A 20239-nucleotide genomic window follows, 5' to 3' on the forward strand; every position below is an offset into this window, starting at 1 on the left:
CGTGCCAGGCGATGGAGGATTAGTAGGTATTACATAGAGTAGGGAGGTATATTGGGGAAAGGAAGTTTCTACAGAGAAAAGCAAGACGAAAATGAATTTCTATTGCAAAATGAGAGGCTTGGAACACTGTTCTGATGTACTTTGTTCAGCATTTCACTGGAGGCTTACATGGGTTTGTATATGTTAGAAAATACCGTGGCAGTATGTATTAGCTGTGTTCAAATTTTGGACTAACTTTCAGTTTGCCGTGTGTATGTATATATACAGATGCACTTTTGGGGGATGATGGAAGGGCAGGGAAGATGTGATTTAAGTCTCACAAGTAAAAAGGACTGCACTACTATGGATTAGCCTTTGGTTTCTTCAAGAGTTAAGTACTTCCAAATGGAAACAGGGTTGAGTTCAGAAATTCTCACTGCTTGCTTGCTTATGAGGAGTGTATGAATATAATACGTATAATACATTAAACAATAAAAGTAATAGCCTCTAAGGGAAAGGGAATTATTTTCTTTTCAAACCATGATGTCATGGTCTTACCTCACCTTTAGTTTCAGCCAAGCAAATAATGTGTACTGAGCTCTCTATCATGTACCATTATAATTAGCTCTGTCAGGTCTTAGCCCTGCAACCCTCATGCAGATAATATGATAATATGTCTTCATAACCAAGTGACCTTACATGCACAATATTTCTCCCCTTATGAAGATTGCATGTCAATAAAGTAATTGAGTCTCAGAGGCTGCAGCGAGTGAAGATTTAGATGATTGGACTTTCAGGGCAGTGATGTATGACCGTTATTATTCTACTTGTCAGAGAGCTGCATACAAGCGAGGATGGTCAGAAGATGACAGGGATGAAAGGTTGTGTTTCATTAAAAAAAATATTGCTGTTAATCACCACTCTATTCTTTTCAAAGTCATGGAGGAAAGAATCTCCTTTTTCATTTTAGCTCTGGTTAAGAATTTAAACATGAACATGTAGCAGGCTTTCAGAGCCCAGCTATCCAGCTTCATTATTGCTTAATTAGGGAAATAAATTATTATTTCAGTTGATAAAATACAACAAAATGCTAAACACTAGGACCACCTCTATACTTTTATCACATCGTTTTAAATTAACATTAAATACATCATGTTAAGCTTTAAATCACATTTTGTCTACAGCTTTAAGTAATTATAACAAGTGCTATGAAGCTTGTACAAAATCAAACTGTACTGAATTCAACTATTTTTGCTTGTACTAATTTGTTTGGACAGTTGCAGTGCTTGAAACATTTATATTTCCATACTTTGTAAAAGCAAATATTTTTTTTCTCACCAAGCTGTTTTGTAGCTGTAAATTTATCTTATGATATCATAACAGCTGGAAACTTGTAGCTTGACAAGGTTTTGTTCCATATTTAAACAGCTCAGAAATTATGTTTGAAACATAGTATATTTCTTTCTCTCTGTGAGACTTTTCTCATTTTGTTGCACATTATCTTGAAAGTATCTGCAATATATTTTAAAACAGATTATTTATGCAATCATTTAGTTAATAATTCCTAATGATTTATATGTGTAGCAGACCTTTCTTATATACATAAAAAAAAGACCAAAACAAGCCCAAAATAGTATTTACTGGTGAATGCTATATAATGAAATACGGATGTAGGTTCTGGAAGGCTGATGAGCAAAGAAGCTTGACAGTGCTTTTAGTGACTGGAAAATCCTAATAGAAGCACATCTTTTCTGAAGAACTAGTTTCAGAAGTCTTTAAATCTTCACAGTTAGAAAATTGACTGAGATATAGCAGCTCTGACAGAGGCAGAGCTTATCAGATGATTTTTGCCTGTACATAATAAAGCAATAATTTATTAACTAAAATTACTCGCTGCATCTTTTCAGGATTGACTCCCATAGGGACAATTTTACAAGCACAAACAACAGAAAAAGAGAATGAAATCCGTGTATGAAAAGTGACAAAAATCAAGCTCTTTTACACTTCCTCCTGAACATGTTCTTAACCTAGCATGTAATTGTAAAGATGCAGAGTCAAGTTTGTTTGCAAACTCATCTTCACCATTATTAATGATTTTTTCAACAGTAATGCTCCATGTGTAATAGGCCCTATTGTTCTATGCACTGTAAGAAAAGGAATATTCTCTGTTCCAAGATAAAATGGGTATTTGAGTAAGAAAATAGAATCCAAAAAAATTACAAGTGTTTAATATTTGTATTACCATGTTGTTGGTTAGTGGGAGTCAGGAGCACAAGCCTCAGTCTTGAGTTCTCTATTAGATAACCTGACCACTTCTTCTCCTCTTCTTCCTGTGTATGTGTGTAGCATTATGAATACAACTGTTGGTAAACCAAGCAAAATTCATAATTCATACTTAAAGTTGGTGTCTCTTGACGTAGGCGTTCTTGAGTCAAATCACTATACTGTTAAGTCAGCCACAGCATTAACAAGAATGTTAGTTGCTTTCACTGATGTGGCTGTAGAACCGTCTTTAAAGCACTGAAAGTCCTGAAGTGTTCACAATGCACAGGGATCACTAAGGAACTAGAGGGGAATGAAGAACTTATCAAAACTAACTTAAATAGCAATGCAAAAAGAAGAGTCAATAGCCCATTATATTTTTATATGTCCTTTTAGATAAGGGAAGACGACTGATACCTTCCAGTCAATGGAAGACTGACATGAGTGATCTGACTCCTCTATCAATGTGACATCTGACTCGCTGTTAACAGTTATTGGTGTTGATAGGCACACCCCACACAGAGAGCCAAATGCAGTTGTTTTGATCCCATGTTCTTTTATTTCTATCTCTTCTCCCTGTTTTCTGTCACAATGTCATGTTGAATCATTGTTTGGTGGCACATGCAGGACCTCTCAAGTAGCAAGGTATCAGACTTCAGGAACTGCATTGAAATGAATATAATAATGAGAACCAGAAGGCAGAAAAAACCCACTTCTCAGGGAAGGAGGCAGCTAATAAGTGGTGCTAGTGGATTCTGGGGAGAAGAACCAGAGGTGCATCCTGTGGACAAGCAGGTATAAACTGGCTGGTCTCAGGGTCCAGTTACAGGCATGCTGAGAAGATCAGTGCTGATGTCTGTCACTTTATACACATCAAGATGCTTATTTGAGAAAACAGAATAGCCAGTGGTTGTCTTGTAATCAACCCTGGTATGAAGAACAGCATAATATTAAAAAGAAAAAAAAAAAAAAAGGGAAAGAAAAAAGTATTGTTCTTTTTAGATTTCTATGTATGTCTTGCTAGCTCAGCTTTCTGTATTCTCTTTGAAGGGAATTAGATCTATATCTTCCTCCCCTGTTGCTTTTACTAGGCTTATTACCTTATGATCCCGAACTGTCTAGATCCGTGCATATGTATTCAACATACAAGCATCATGTGTGCTCTTTTCTCACACTATTTAGGCATTTAGTTGGGACTCAGCTTTCAGATTAATTAATGGTGCTTTCAGATCAATTAATGGTGCTTTCTGTGTACGCCTGTTTGGAGGGCAGATTACAAATTTTCCTTCTGATTTTGTGAGCTTTTAGCTGGAACTTTGGATATTTGTTCCATTTTGTCTGAGTCAAAAAGTTTGACAACGATGAGGAGTTTGAATAATATCCCAGCTATAGCCTATTTTTGTATGTGTTGATGTGTATATATACATGCTTGCATGACAATAATTCTATCTACAGTAATAGCAACAGCAATGATTGATGTGGCCTAAGTGTTTCCATTTGCTTATAATTGTATCACATTTTTTAGCTATATGAGATAATTTAGTGTCTTATTTCTGGCTGGAGGAGAAGGTTCTTCCAGTATTTTTTTTTTTTCTTTCCTAATATTTAATCAGATAATCCCATTGTTTTTCACATGTTTATAGATTCATGCAGTCCAAAGCTATGGAGACTGGCTTGATGTTCTGTACCTCACAGGCTTTGCATTTCACATAATTATCCCTTTACTGCACTCAGTAAGTTGTATTTGCTAATGCCTGTCTTCCACAAATGCACTGGCTTGATTCAAAAATGTAGACTCCACCGATTTACCTGATGGTCTGTTCAAATTGTTAATCACCATATTATAAAAAACGTGTCTAATTTTGTCTGGCTTCCACTTGCAGCCTTGGGAGCTACTTTTGTAATATTAATACTGAATATTAGCCCTTTAATATTTAGTATTTTGTCCTTGTGTAGGGTAGTTATGCAGTGTAATGAAATAGCCTCCCAGTCTTTTTTTTAATAAACTAAAAGCATTGTACTGTTGAAACCCCTCACTGAAGTATTTTCTCCAATCCTGAAGTATGGATTGTGGATCTTTTAATCACTTTTTCTAGTTTTTCAACACGCTTTAAAAAATATGGCCATCAGAACTGTTTGTATTAATCTAGTCTCATGAATGAACAGAAGTAAAATTATTTTTCCACACCTACTCTGTTCTATTCATTTCCTCTCCCTATCTCTTTAACCCTCAAAGTAAAAGCAATTACTTTAACCCATCTTGCTTTAACATCATGTTAGGACTTTCTGTTGAATTGTTTGCCCACCATCTTCCCTAAATTATTTTCAGAGGCTCTGCTTTGTGTTATACAGTCTCACATTTTATGCATACGGCTAGTGCTTCCTCAATCCCTGATAAACACCCTTAGATGATGATGATGCATTGATGACTGGCATATCAGCCAATGTATTTAACTTTTATTTTATTGCTAAAGCGTGGTACTAATTTAGTATTAGTTATTACAAAGTGAATTCGTATCTCCTTTTCGCTTTTTCATCAAAACTGAAAGCATCCATTACTAATGACTTGGACAAGGATCTCTTTTGTTTGTAAATCAATCTCTACCAGATGCTTCTAACACCGCTGGAACCTGGAAAGTATTCTGTGCCGAGGCAGAAGTAGGAAAAGGCGAGATGTTGGCATAATGCAATCCTAGTGTTCATTCACCCACCTTCCAGAAGTGCCCAAAGATTGTGCCAGGAGGCTAGATAGGTTGTACTGGGGCAGAAAGTGAGAACGCCCTTGAAGCCATTTTTTTCTTCCTTCCTCCTCATCATTTTGAGAAAGTGTATAATGAGAATCTGCCTCGCTTTGTCTCTAGCAGCATGTATCTTTCCATATAAGTATATACTGTACTATCTTTACTTAAATTATGAATATATTTATCTGTTTTTCCTTAATGAAACAGCTCTTTCTTCTAATCCTTTCTGCTTCCTTTACCTTGAACTTGCAGCTTGCCTTGGGTTTAGTCTTTAATGTAATTAGTTTGTAACAGAAATAAAAGTGATTGGTGGCTTACCAATGTTTTCTTCACACCCATCTATTTTCTTTTCTGCCTTTTAGTACTGGGGAAAGAATGCACTCTTTCATTAAATCTAGCACAACTCAAAGGTCACTTTTAATTTGCATTTTTAAAAAGAAACGTATAAAAATTAATCAAATACTCTTGGCCTAGTCACAGACAAGTCTAGGGACAAAATGTCTTAACTTTCTTGTTTGTCTTTTCTAGATACAATCAATTTACTTATAAATGTACCATGTACCAGTACCTAAAGGGGAGCTACAAAGAAGATGGAGACTCCCTTTTTACAAGGAGTCACATGGTGAGGACAAGGGGTAATGGGTACAAGTTACTCCCAGGGAGATTCTGATTGGACATGAGAGGAGAATTTTTCATAATGAGAACAGTCAACTATTGGAATAATCTCCCCAGGGAAGTCGTTGACTCTGCTACACTGGACACTTTTAAGACTCAGCTGCACATGGTGCTGGGCGGTCTCGTATAGACAGTGCTCTTGCCTAGAAAGGTTGGACAAGATGATCCTTGAGGTCCCTTCCAACCTGGTATTCTATGATTCTATGAAATGACTTTGCTTTGTAATCCCAGTCTCAACACCACTGCCTTTCACATTTCAGGAGTTATAATTACATGCAGAAATGTCTGTAGTTTTCAAGATGGTGACAGGAAGTCTGCTTTACAGTTGTTTAATATTAAAGAGAAATTATCTCTATGGTCCAAAAGTGTTCCACCTAGAGCTATCTTTTAACTGTCCCTGCTAGAAGACAGTGGAGACCTTGCAAAACTGAATGACTTCTACATGATGATGATTTTGAATGGAAAAAAGACTAGCTGGGGAAGTTATTTACATTTCCATATTTATTTCTTCCTCTAAGTTTTGCTAATTATATTATTTTTGTATTTTAAAATCTCTTTACAACTATCATGGAGGTTACCAAAAGGGTGATTTCCAAAAACATTGGAAGTAGTGACGTTTTACTAATCATCTGGTAGTTAAGCTATCTGACCTACGGAATGACATCCACAGGACACAAGAAGACACTGAATAATTCTTTCTTCAACAAGATGATATTGGCTGCCAAGTGTATAACTGGATTTTTATTTTTGAGTATGTCTTTCATTTAAATATCCTCTTCTGGCCAATTCTTAATATATGCAAAAAACAGGTGCTGAAAAGGCCATGCTGGACTGACCAGCTAAAAGTGTATGCAGGAAAACTGTGGATTTTAACAAAGAAAACTTGTAGATTTCTTCAGTTGGGTCAGCTTCACATAGGGCCACTCACAATCTTTTTGTGTGACTCAGCATTAGAATTCAACCATTGACCAGGAGCATTTTTTGATGTGTCTGACATATTTTGTCAATCGAGATATCCCTGTGTAGTAACAGTTGTTGGCTGGAATTCAGTACTATTTCTTTATCAGCCTAAGTGCTATTTTTGAAGTATTTAACTGTGTTAAAAACTAGATAACATTTTTTAAAAGTTAACAGTGAAGATACAATTCAGTTTCTTTAAGAAGTTGTTTTTATTGGTGTTTTGTGTCCCTCCATTTTTCCTCACTTCCCAAGTACTTCTGTGGTTTAGAAAAGAAATAAACCACAAATGTTTCTATCCTGTTGCTTCCTTTTAAAATCTTAGTTTTTAACCAGTTTTTCACAGATAGTCTTTGATACCTGCCAGAACAGTTACTCATCAGAAAATGGATTGTGTGAGTATCTGATTTAATGAAAACATATGTTATATCTGTAAGCCCCTGTGGCCTGCCAAGCATAACATTATCCAGATCTTGCTTGTGTGTTTGCATTATTTGTCAAATTCTTTGATAATAGTGTTCCTTCACTCAAAAAGATATGAAGAGCCCCCAAAACTGCTGCTGTAAGTGGTAGCCAGCTGAAACTAGACCTTGAGCTGGTGAATATTTTAAAAGCTGAAATGTACCGAGCTGTGACTGGCCACAAAAATACACTCCAAGTTTTTTCTCTTTGCGTGCTGTCCTGGGAAGAGGTGCTAGGGAGGATGTCCTCTGAAGACTCATCTAGAGGTAGTGAGAGCATATATCTCATATATCTCATAGTGAGAGCAATGTATCTGTTCATAGCAACTCCAAGCTTTAAGAGCTTCTGCTCTTCAAGGTGAGTTGGAGAAGCTCATGTGAATGAATATTACAATAGAAACACATGATTGTTCAGTGTGTGTTTGGCCTGATCAGTGAAGTGAATCAGCCCTGCTTATGTTTACAAATAAATAATTAGAAAATATTTATATGCGATATCAGAATCTTCTAATGTAACATTTTTCTTAGGTACACATCTGACAAATCTGGGTGGCTGCTTATTATTACACAATTTTAACATGTAGAATATTCTCAACTTCTTTCAATGTTTTCAAGGGCCTGTGTTAGCGCCCTTACATGGGCAAATAATGCTTTTCACTTGTAAGGCTCTTTTTATTTAGGGTTCTCAAAATACTTTACAGTCTAGAAATAATTCCTCTAGATTTGATGTTGATGGGCGTTGCTTCTTGGTAATCTTGTTTTAAAGCATATAGCATGTCAGCTCTGTGTCAATGCAAACTAAGAATTGTAGCACGAGTCCTGTACCATGGACCTTTTGCAGAAGGTTAGTTAGGTTACAGGAATAATGTATCTTTTTTTTTTTTTACGGAATAGAACCAACTGGTATATCATCATAGTACCATCATATGTATTCACAGAAGTAGAAAATCCCTGCAGTTTATGGGGTATAGCTGTTATCTTTTTTTCAGTAGAGTTCTGTTGTAACTATGACTATCAGGAAGAATGTCTGCAAAAGTGACTTGTGAAAGTGCTGTGCTTAAGCTTCAAAACTTGAGCTGAAACTCTTCCAATTGTTGTTTCATCAGCATGTGCCCTGTTATACTCACTGTGGACCTTCTAAACCACTCCATCTGAATTATTTTCTGTCTAGCAGCAACTGCCCCAAAGAGGAGAGTGATTCTGTGTTCTGGCACATGAAGATTAAAAAGCTTGCTCCACTTAGAAGTCTTAGGCTTTCTGACCCAACCTCCAGCACAGCAGAACAAAGCACAAGTACAAAGGCATTTTGACATCTGAGTGCATGTAGCTTCTATATTAAATCAAAGGCGGGTGGTAGAGTATTCTGATAGCCAAAGCAGAAGCAGCAGGGTTGGGAGAGTGGGGGGAGAATGTTTCTTTGCAAAGCTGATGTTTGCAAAAATAGCAACTTGGATCCAGCCTATTTCCTCCTTAAACCTAGAGATTTGAACACAATTGTTGCTAATCAAATACAGTAAAACAGCGGGGTTATCTTAGTTTGTGACGATTGTGGGTTCTGTTTCATTTATCAATACCTGAGGATAGTGCAAATAAGCATAACAAGAGGATGAATATGACATTAAGTTGCATGTTTTAGGCAGATTAATTGCAAGTGGGAATCAGAAGAAAGGAATCTTATTTTATGTGGTAATATCTTACAATACAGGGCTCTTTCAGACAAGAACAATAAAGCACAAGATTTTGGAATGATAGAAGTATGTGTCAGCAATCATTGTTTTCTCATTGGATTTATGATATTTTGTTGTTCTTTACACCAATGAAAGTACCGAATTATTCAATGAAATGCTAGTACATATTCAGTTAATTATATGTGTAAAAAAAAAAAGTTAAAAAAAAATCCGAGAAATGATAAAATTCAGTGCTTGTTTACAGTCGACTAAAAAAATGCAGTGCTACCAGTTCCTGAAGGCAGCTGAATTTCTGAATGTGACTGAAAACTTAAAAAGAATATTTTAAAAATGTATAAGATTTAATTGTTTAAAAGGGATTTGAGAAACAGATAGGCTTCAAAGAAAGTGTAAATAAATAAACTTTGCTAAGGAAATCTGGAGGTATTAGTTTATAAGTGGAAATGGAGAAGCAGCATCCTGTCAGCATTGGAAAGGGGTCATTCTCCAGAACAGAGCAGAATTTGACCAAGAAATTCAAATATAGTTTCAGTTGTGTTGATACATGCATGGAAACAGTGCAGCAAATAACTTTTAGTTAATCTTCTGGTGCCAAATTCAAACTGATGAATACTTATTCCTTTAAAGTCAGTGATGTGAATTGATCAGAGATGACGTTTTTCATGATTTCTCTCTTTCTAACTAGCTAGGCTCTTGCAAGCTAATCTAAAGGGTGTGAATGGTTTTTTGGTTGATGTATATTTTGGATGTCAAAAAATGTAACATTTTATGGTCCTTTATTCTACCTCCTTGCCCCATTTTTTCCTTTCCATAATATTTCATTTGAAAAGTCATTAGTGGGAATGATTCCCAGCCAGCCAGGAGGGGTGTGGCAAACAGTTTTCTCAGACAGTATTCAGTCCCATAATATTGATTGTGATACACTCTATGGCTAGGAATACTGTAGTTGATCCTCCTTAGTACAGGATAAGCACATGAAGCTTTCTGGTAAATATGAGAGGGCTCTGTCTGTATCTGATATATAAACAGAAGGAGAACATAATGTGGCAACTCATATATCAGGTGTTGTAATTCACCTCAGAGATAATGCAGTGGTTTTTGATGTTGTGTCTTTACTTGCTATTGGAAATTTGTAGAAAATTATAATTCTGAGCAAATGGAGTGTCTGGGAAACTATATTTGGAAATTTAAATTTTGAAATGAAATGTTGTGCTGAATTCCATATCTTTACTTATAATTCAAATATAAACATAAAAATATATTGATATTTAAGCAGAAGAGGTAAAAACAAAAGCATGCTATCCTAACAAAACAATCCACTGCAAAGGTGACTGCTTCCTTTGTTTTCACTTCTTCATAAAATATCTGTCTTAGACAAGAAGACTTAACTTTATAGCCCTTTCTAGCTATCATAAATTGAAAGTAGTGTTGCATTATTATTATTATTAATCTCTGCTATGTAAAGAAATACTAAAACCTAAGAAGCAAAGGATTTTCTATAAGATAGAAAGAAACATGACATTTCTTACTGTTCTCTAGCTACTGACAGGTTACTGCCTTGACAAAGAATTATATTAACAAATGTCTTCAACTAGGAAACTGGATCTGAGACAGCACACTGAAAGGACCTGTAGGAAGGGGGGATATGAGCCAGGATTATCATCCAGAATTCAGAAGAGGAGAGAGAGGCCTAAAATGACCTGACATACCTCTCAAAGGGAAGCTGTATCACTTGAGGGCTGATGCTCCAGCCTCTGTGCCACACACTCTTCTGTGCTCCACCTGCCTGGGATACAGACAGGGCTTTTCACAGAACCAGTCAGAGCATGACAAACGCTCGTTAGGTTTAGGTAGCTAATGGGTCTGATGCCTCATGGACTATTTCTATTCTTGTGTCTCAACTAAGTCATTCTGCATTCAGATGAACATCTGTGTAGACTGCTGTCATTCAGGATTTTAAAGGACACTACTTTTTTTGACGGTTTGTTTCGGTAGCAATGGAGCACACGTTTTTTTGGGACCTATTTTCAGCAGCCTAAGGCTAGGAAGCTCCATTTTTCAACAAGATTGTTTACTGGAAAGAAAAGGCTACATGATCTTGGTGACAACTTGAAGACCATTGTCTCAATAACTAGTGATAGGACTCTGTTACAGACAGGGCAATGCTAGCAAGAAGCAGCTCTTTATTTTTAACTGTGATGCTGTGATAGCAAGCTTGTAAAATCAGGATGGCACTAGAGAAGAATAAAATGTATTAGAAGAATTATGAAGTCCAATCTTGTGTGCTACACTCTCTCTCATGTTAGAAACCATTTTTGAGAGTGCAAGAAATGTGATCTGTGATTTAGACTAAACGACTTTTAATGAGTTCTAGTCCTTCTTTTGCCATCGAAACATATGATTTAATCTCTCTAAGCCTTTGTTTACTCTTTTAAGCAAAGTTAAAAGCTTCATATGGGAGACCTGAAATGGACATTTGTTTAGTAAACATGTATGAAATACCTGAGAGGTGGTTCTGGAAAATGATAGGTCATTCAATATCTTTGTCGATGATCTGGATGAGGGGATTGAGTGCACCCTCAGTAAGTTTGCAGACAGCACCAGGTTGGGTGGAAGTGTTGATCTGCTGGAGGGTAGGAAGGCCCTACAGAGGGACCTGGACAGGCTGGACCCTTGGGCCAGGACCAACTGTATGAGATTCAACAAGGCTAAGTGCCGGGTCCTGCACTTGGGTCACAACAACCCCGTGCAACGCTACAGGCTTGGGGAGGAGTGGCTGGAGAGCTGCCAGGCGGAAAAGGACCTGGGGGTGTTGGTTGACAGCCACCTGAATGTGAGCCAGCAGTGTGCTCAGGTGGCCAAGAGGGCCACTGGCATCCTGGCTTGTATGAGGAATAGTGTGGCCAGCAGGACCAGGGAGGTGATAGTGCCCCTGTACTCGGCACTGGTGAGGCCGCACCTCGAGTACTGTGTTCAGTTTTGGGCCCCTCACTACAAGAGGGACATCGAGGTGCTGGAGCATGTCCAAAGAAGGGCAACAAAGCTGGTGAAGGGTCTAGAGCACAAGTCTTATGAGGAGAGGCTGAGGGAGCTGGGGTTGTTTAGTCTGGAGAAGAGGAGGCTGAGGGGAGACGTTATCACTCTCTACAACTACCTGAAAGGAGGTTGTAGCGAGGTGGGAGTCGATCTCTTGTCCCAAGTAACAAGCGATAGGATGAGAGGAAACAGCCTCAAGCTGCGCCAGGGGAAGTTTAGGTTGGATATTAGGAGAAACTTCTTCACCGAAAGGGTAGTCAGGCACTGGAACAGGCTGCCCAGGGAAGTGGTTGAGTCTCCATCCCTGGAGGTATTTAAAAGATGTGTAGATGTGGTGCTTAGGGGCATGGTTTAGTGGTGGACTTGGCAGTGATAGGTTAACGTTTGGACTCGATGATCTTAAGGGTCTTTTCCAACCTTAACGATTCTGTGATTCTATGATTTTATTGCTGTTGCTGGAGCTGTAAAGCAAACAATAGTTTCAGGTGTTGTGAAAAGTTAAAAGGTATTTAGAGATTTCTATTATCTAATTCAGGTTCATCAAAAATATTGACTAAAAATGCATGTTAACATCAACTTTTGTTAGTTCTTACCTAAATAAAATCCTAGCATCCAATAAAAATTTGGACATCTGGGTGTCTATTTTATTATTCAGTGTTTATTCCTGATCAGTCTTGGATGATTAGAAGCATAGCATCCTTAGCCAAAGAAGACGGTCCTCTATAAAATGCTTTTTATAATAGTGGAGTCAAGAGTTAATGCTATCATTTTATCTATTTCAGAGCACTGATTACTTCAGCAGCTTGGGGAGAGATTTGCCTGACCCAGGACTTCCCCAGCTTTCGGTGTTTCTTTGCTTAAGAAAAATGTTGATTCAGTGATTGTAGTCTTGTATACACTTCCTAGGAAGTTGCAGCCAAGAAGATTAGTAGTACTGACCTTCATATAGGAAGAATAAGATGGTCGTCATAATTATTGATGTTTCTCTTTGGTTACATGAATCTTTCTAATTCTTGTGCTGCTGTTGCCTTTCTCAACTGCTTTCTGCTTCTCATTCTGTCTTGAAGTCACTTTAGTCTGATGACCATACTGCCTGCTGTTACTTCAACACTTTTTTTTTAAAATTTGTTTCGCTCTTCTGAAACATTGCTCATGGTGCCACCTGAGACTGTCTTTAATCTTTTCAAGACCAGTGGCCATCCGGCTTCAGAGATGAGCAAAACAGTGATGTGAAGTCAGTAGCAGCACAGTGTTAGCCCAGTTACTTGTTTAAAAAAAAAAACACCCCAACACCTGAATTCCTTATCAGAGAGAAAAATAATAATATGTGTAAATGGTATATATCATCCATGTATAGTAATGAGAACAGTTTTCTAAAGTTCTGTTGGAATTGCTAAATTGCTGCATGCATTGTGTGGAGCACAAGTGGTTTTAAAAAATGTCATTGTACAACCCATGGTAAACATCTCTCTTCAGCATGGTATTACTGTCACTGTAGTGTGGCCTAAATGATATTATTTCATCATCTACCTTTAGCAGTAGGTTACTGCTGCTTGTGCTGTAATACTGCTGCTTGTGTAACTGTGTAACTACTGTAGCATTACAAAGACTCATGAATTAGTTTGTCCACCACATTGGTATCATCATATCTACTAAGGATGTGTAAGTTCAACCTCTATAGAAGCATTAACAACACTACAGGAAATAAAAGGTCATATCAAACTGAATATAGGCAGCAGCATAATAGGGGCTGGCAAAATAGAATAATTACCTGAAATCCGATTTTGGCATTATTTCAAAATTGATGAAGAGATCTTTAACCCTGAGATTCTGAAATTAACCCTGAGACTTTTAAAACAAAATGATACCCTCTCCCATACACCCAAAAACCTTCTTACGTAGGATTCTTTTCTTTAGATTTCTTTCTGAAATTGTAATATAAATTCAGGTCAATTTTCAAATTTGTGTTAAAAAGCAGGAAGGCTAAAAGCTTACACAGATACCTCAGAAAAATAATGTCTTGATTCCAGCTAATGGAGGTTAAAGACAAACACAGACTTGGAAAACAGTAGGATTTACAGTGCTACTGTTTCAGATACACAGCCACGTTACTGACATAGGAACATTAATGCATGCATTCATTGACACATTTTATAAGATTTTCTTATTCAAATATCAGGTTAAAAAAAACCATGCATGCCTAGTTTGTGTAAATAAGGAAGCGGTTTGTTAGGTTTTTTTCACAGTAATGTGAGCTTAAATTAGTGCATATAAATAAAATTAAGCTTTTGAAAATCATAGCAATATAGCTGAAATTCAGAGTTAAAATAGCGGTATCACAGATATTCATTTTGTGTTTAACATACCTTGAAATGATCATCTTTGCCTTTTATCCTTAGCTGAAATTTCTTAAGGACCTTATTTTCACAGGAAACTAAAATCCCATCAACTTCCAATAAGACTTAGGATGTACAGTGCATTGGAATATGGGACCAATGAAAAAATGCCTTGATATTTTTAAACATTTTTTTCCTCATGTCCTCCTGGGGATTGGATAAGGTTTGATTTAACTTGTGCATATATAAGCAATGATATTTTAGGATACAAGCAAGCTTACTGGGGATGATTACTGGTCTTGTGTCACTGACCTTCAGTTATAACATTGGAGCTGCTTTATTTTTAACCTTGAAAATAAGGTTGCTGAGATCAGGAATTCTACACTGCAGCTGCTTTTTTTTGTTTCTCCTAGGTAAGTAAGCACCTGCAGAATTGAAATGTTGCAGAGAAATTTACTTGTGCAAGTATTTCAGAAGATACTGGCATTCTTACCAGATACTGAGTCTCAGATAGACAAGCTCTTCATATGCTGTTGAATACCGGAAGATTACCTGGCTGTTGACGATCATTTTGGGTTATGGCAGGAGGAGATTAGCTCAAATTTATAACAGCTCACATTTTCCATTTTTTTCTTGGTTTTCAGAGTGGCATGGAAATTATATTTGTGAATCCCTGGGGACTCTCACATTGGTGTCACTTTTCAGATTTTCCCAGATACATCTAAATGTGGACATAAAATGTAATGGAATGAAATTGAAAAAAAAATCTGTTTCTTGGTTCTTTATTACTGAAGAGTTAAGAAAGCGATTCCTCAGGCTATTACACAAATCTTAAACTGGGAATAAATGTTAGAATGAGATCAGATTGCTTAAGGTTCTTTTGCCTGTGCATCTCTTTATCATATCAGAAATATAGCAGGCACATGTGCTTTGACCATTATATGGAAAGGTTGAACCCCAATAAGAATTTGGATAAAATGTTTATTTTAAGACCAATTTTATAACAAAAGCTAAGTGTATTATATGCATATGGTGCCAAAGATTCTTTCATCACCTCACTTACACGTTCAGCAACTCTTTATCCACCTCAGTATTAACAGCAAAATATGTGAAAAGTATAGGTGAGCAAAATATATTGAAAAAATAGAAAAATTAGAAATTAGAAAATAGTAATTTTAAATTAGCAGTAAACAGGAATATGTTGAATTAAACAAATAAGTTACATGAAGTTATTTCTGTGCTATATTATATATAAAAACTGTGCATTAAAACGGAGCTGGTTACACTCCTTGGAAAGTCTTGTGTAAGTGGTATATAATATCAGTACAAAATACAAAACCCATCAGGTACTTTCTCTAGCATTCTCATGGTATGTCTCCATGGATGCTAATATTGTAAAGAACCTAGATAATGCTGCTGCCTATGAATCGAAGTGACAAAAAGCATTTCAAATATTCAAAGTGAAGATTGACTCAAACTTCATTTTTCCAATATTTGGAATCACTCAAAATGGAGAACTGGGTTTTTCCAAATACTCCTGGTCTTTATGTTGAGCTGCATGTGATCATGCCCACTCCTGAACTTTGGAAAGGGTATCTTCAGATACTGATGTCATGGCTTCGATTATTTCTTAGAAATTTTAACGTATATCTAAAACTATAAAAGGAGAGAGCTTTTATCGTGCTTAAAATTATCATTGGAATTTATATTGAACTCAATTTAAGATATGTTGGAGAAGCCAGAGGGAAGTAAAAGGCTTTTTATAGTCAGTGGTATTTCATAACATTCCAGCTGGCCAAAATGTTGGAGAAGTGTCGGGACTTCTCCAGTATATATGAAAACTCAGAACAGATAAAGGAAATCTTTTACTATACAACAATCTCTTAAAAAACACCAGAAGCTTGCTGAAATGGAGACAAAAGGCGCCAACAAGGTAATTACATTATTTATGTATCTTTTCAATGTCACTTGACAAAGAGAAATTTCTCATATACAATTTAAATAGTTCCCAAGAAAATTGTTTTGAGGAATGGCCACATTATACTTTTACAAAGATAAGAATTCTGGTGTGTAGATGAAGTCAAGTGGGGAGGATGCTGAGTGACTAGTCTAGAGCAGGTTCGAACCTCTCTCCTATCCTTTCTTTTCTTTGTCTTTCAGTCAAAACTTCCCTTTATCCCACTTGGAAGAGAAGGATCTTCTTGTAATCAACTTTCTTCCCTCAACCTCCCCAATGTAGTCCTGCAATAGTGATCGTAATTTAGTCCATGTATATGTATGTATCTTTCCTTTTTTTTACTTCATAGTATCTCTTGTAGTGTATTAAGCTGTGTAGTAAGTGATTCCTGATTCCTGGTACACTGTTACTGGGAAGTCTGGACTAATATTTGACAGCTGTAGCTTGGAAATGTGTCTGAACTTGCTGTTTTGTGTTATAGGTTAAAGGTGATTTATTGCATTTGATTTTTGAAAGGTGCTACAAGAAATAATTTGATAAATAATTGCTCATAGCAGGGTAATTAACAGAAGATACTTCTAAGTTCTACTAAATAGTGCTATTGCTATTCCAATTTAAAGATGTTGGCTTTGTTTCTAAACTATGTGTATGCCCTTCAGTGCCTGTTTTAGTAGGAGGAGATGTCAAATATTAAATCTCCATCAGTAGACAGGTGTGCATTATTTACAAGTTTCTAGCTGTAAGAAGTGTAATTGACCAGTTCAATCCTTACAATATTTTGAAATATGAAATGTGCCTATTCCTCTAAAATTTAGATATTACTTTAGATATTAAATTAAAGAAATTACTGATAGAATTATTAACATTATTATTATTACTTAAATTCTATGTTTTACAGTTACGCCACCATGGTTAGGATGTTGTGCCAGTATGTAGTTGAATCTGTGAAAACTTGTTTTGATACTTGCAGAGCACAAAGTGGTGACAGTAACTATAGTTCGGATTATATTATATGTGCATTTTCAGTTACTCATAACTAAAATATTTACAAGCCTAGGTGATTTTTTTAGTTACATTTTATCCAAAGGTGAGCATTTTTTTAAAATAAAAAAATAAAAAATTTTCAGTGGCATGGAGATGTAAAGAATTTGAGGTATAAAAAGAGAAGGAATTCAGGGTACAGAATGAAAATCATTTTTCTTAAGGGGAACATCTTTGGAAATTCCAAAGTTGGTTTGGATTTAATTTACTACATGCTGAAAATTATCATTCAAGTCTCAGATTTTGTGCTGGATTTCAAAAAGCATTTGTATGAATTCTTATGTTATGGTGGAGTTAACCTGAGTTTACATGCCTACGCTATTTCATGAGCTTGCTAGAAATTTGTGCTCAGTCATCTACTGTATGTCTGTTTGCACCCCTCTTTGGGTGTGGAGTAAGCCAGCTGTCTCTCCAAGGAGGGGAATTCTGCTAAGAGGAATTAGCTTGAATGTGAGCCTTATTTTGATGGGGGTCAGGATGGAACACTGTTGTCTTAAATCATATGGAACCACACACACAAGCCTGCTCTTGGATTCAGTAAAAGGAGTGGATATAGACTAATCTTTAGGACTATTTACATTTCTAAAAATGAACTTGCAATTAAAACTGTATTCAGGAGGAGACTGGAATAATAATAATAATAATTTTAAAATTGCATTTGTGTGAAAACTTCACTTTGGATTGCCAAACTCAATAGTAATCTGTGCAAACAGACAGTAACCACTCAATTCTCATGAATTTCAACAAAGGACAGGTTTTGTAGCAGTCAGTTATGGATGTTTCAATTGCATTTTCAGAAATCCTTTAAGCATGTAACCCTTACAATAAGGATGTTAGCTTCATGTGCATACCTAACTACCTGGTAAAAATTATCCAAGAGATATTATAAGTGGAAGCAAGAGGTTTCTTCCTATGATCCTCGCTCTTTTCCACACAGTAAATGTCTGTATTCTATCTAATCTAATGTGTTGGGCCAGGCATTCCTTTGACTTTTAGCCAAATATTTCAAAAGTGAGGTGTTGCAAAGTGAGCTTTTCTTATGAACTAAAAGAGCTTCAAAGTCTTTGAGAGTGCAATTTATGGTTTGTTTTTTGAAAATAAACAAAATAAAGACTTCCCTATCAAAAATATTTTAAAGAAGATGTTAATGTTTCACTTTTTATCTAAAAAAGGCTCTATCATTTAATTGTGCAAGTAGGAAGAGCTATGTTAAAAATAATATTTATCCTTAATTTTCTGCCTTTGCTTACACTCAATTATAGTTTTTTCAGATGAAACTTTCTCCCTGTAACTTTTCATTTAGATGTGAAAGAACTTAGAATGTTCTACAATAGTTAGATTCAAGGTGAAGTTATTTACTAAATAACTTGGAAAGCCTTGTAAAATGTACAGTGAACTCCTTTCGCTTAAAATTACACCCATGCCTGTCATGCCCTCCCTAACTTGAAGGGCAGATTTATGTGATCGCCTGCACAGAGATTCTTTTCTGACACGTGCTAATAATTTTTATGACTTTTTTTCAGAAATTCTATAACAAAATAGACTATAGCTTTTTTTTATACTGAGTAGTAATGAGATTTTTATATCTGTATTTGTTACTTTAAAAGAATGAATTCTTGGTTTGTTCTTAAGATCATGATCTACATGGACACTAGTGACAAAATTTAGTAATTACTCACTTTCTTCTCTACAAAGTGTGTAAACAGATCACTGTTACCTGTCATTAAGAAAAAGAAAAATTCAATAGTAGCAAGTGCAAGTAGCAAATATTTACTTAATATGTAATTATTGTTAAATATTATTTAAATACTTAATTAAGTATTTATTTAAATGCTAATATTAAATGCTATTTAAGATGTTAATAAAATAAAGAAAAAGTTTATGTGAAGTAGCTGGAAAGTAACTTAGTATTCAGATGATGTACAGTATTCTCAGAGAAATAGTGTGGTCTCATTTGACCAAGATACATGAAATCAATTGGCCTGAGCACACAGATTGGTATTAAAATTTCAGGAAGGGAGCATTAATTTGGATGTATACCTTTAATCTGTTCTTTCCCTCTTTTAATATTTTCAGTGTATTCACTATTTATGCGAACTATCCATACATTTATGTAGTGAAGTGTAGAACTCCAGAAGTCCTCATTTGGAACTCAATTCAGTTTTCTTTGCTTTCCAACAGCTTTGTACTTTTTAGCCAGAAATAGAGAAAGTGACAATATCTGCATGTAACTTTCAATTCTCTAGAGTTTCCTGATATTTTTAAGACTTTAAGGTGTGCAATTGCTATTTATAAATCTGCAACTTGGATTAAGTCACTATTAATATGAAGATAAGGGACACAGATCTTGATGGGCTGAGCTAATTTAAGCATCTTAAAGTTTCTATATCTGAAAGTAATTTTAAGTGTCTAAAAGTTCTAACAATGGTCATGTTTCTGGTGTATAATGCGTAATTTACTAGTGCTTATACTAAATATATGCACTGCTGTCTCGAGCTTTATGCTTGTTTTCCCATATCAATAATAGATGGGGCATAAAAGAACTTGGATCAAATTAGCATTTTTGTCTGTTAAAGCAAGTTTTTCATATAGCTTCACTATCAGGATTCTGCTTGTTTCATTTCCATAGTAAACTGTCTTTCTCATCAGAGCTAGTTTTATTTAGTCTCTTTCAATCAATCCCCCTCCTTATTTTACAAAAGCTTGTTTTGTTTTAAATAATGAGATTTCTCCTCATTGTTTATATAACATTGCATGAGTGTGATGTAACTTTGTATAGTACTCATTATACACAGTTTTGAATACTTGCTTTGATTACTTCCAAAACTGGTGATTTTAATGCTCTATTTTCTAGTATCCTCTGGAGATGCTTTCAGCTAGGGCTGTTGCCTTCAGGATCTTGCTGTCTAAGCTATTCAGAAAAGCTAAGAATACTGAATCATCTTATATCTTGGTTTGTTCTTAAGATCATGATTTGTTCTTAAAAATTATCATTATTATCATACTGACAATTTAAATTATTATTATCATTAAAAAAATCATGGTTTGTTTTTAAAATCATCTTAAGACCATACATCGTCTTTAATATCAATTCTCCACTTGTCAG

The 20239-nt window shown here is 35.7% G+C and overlaps 1 protein-coding gene across 1 annotated transcript in view; it reads left to right on the forward strand.

Moving 5' to 3' along the window:
- Positions 1–20239, forward strand: part of LRMDA (leucine rich melanocyte differentiation associated) — a 689441-nt gene that overhangs the window by 617353 nt on the left and 51849 nt on the right.

This window comes from Platalea leucorodia (genome assembly GCF_965183815.1).
Source record: "Platalea leucorodia genome assembly, chromosome: 4".
In the NCBI taxonomy this organism is placed as follows: Eukaryota; Metazoa; Chordata; class Aves; order Pelecaniformes; family Threskiornithidae; genus Platalea; species Platalea leucorodia.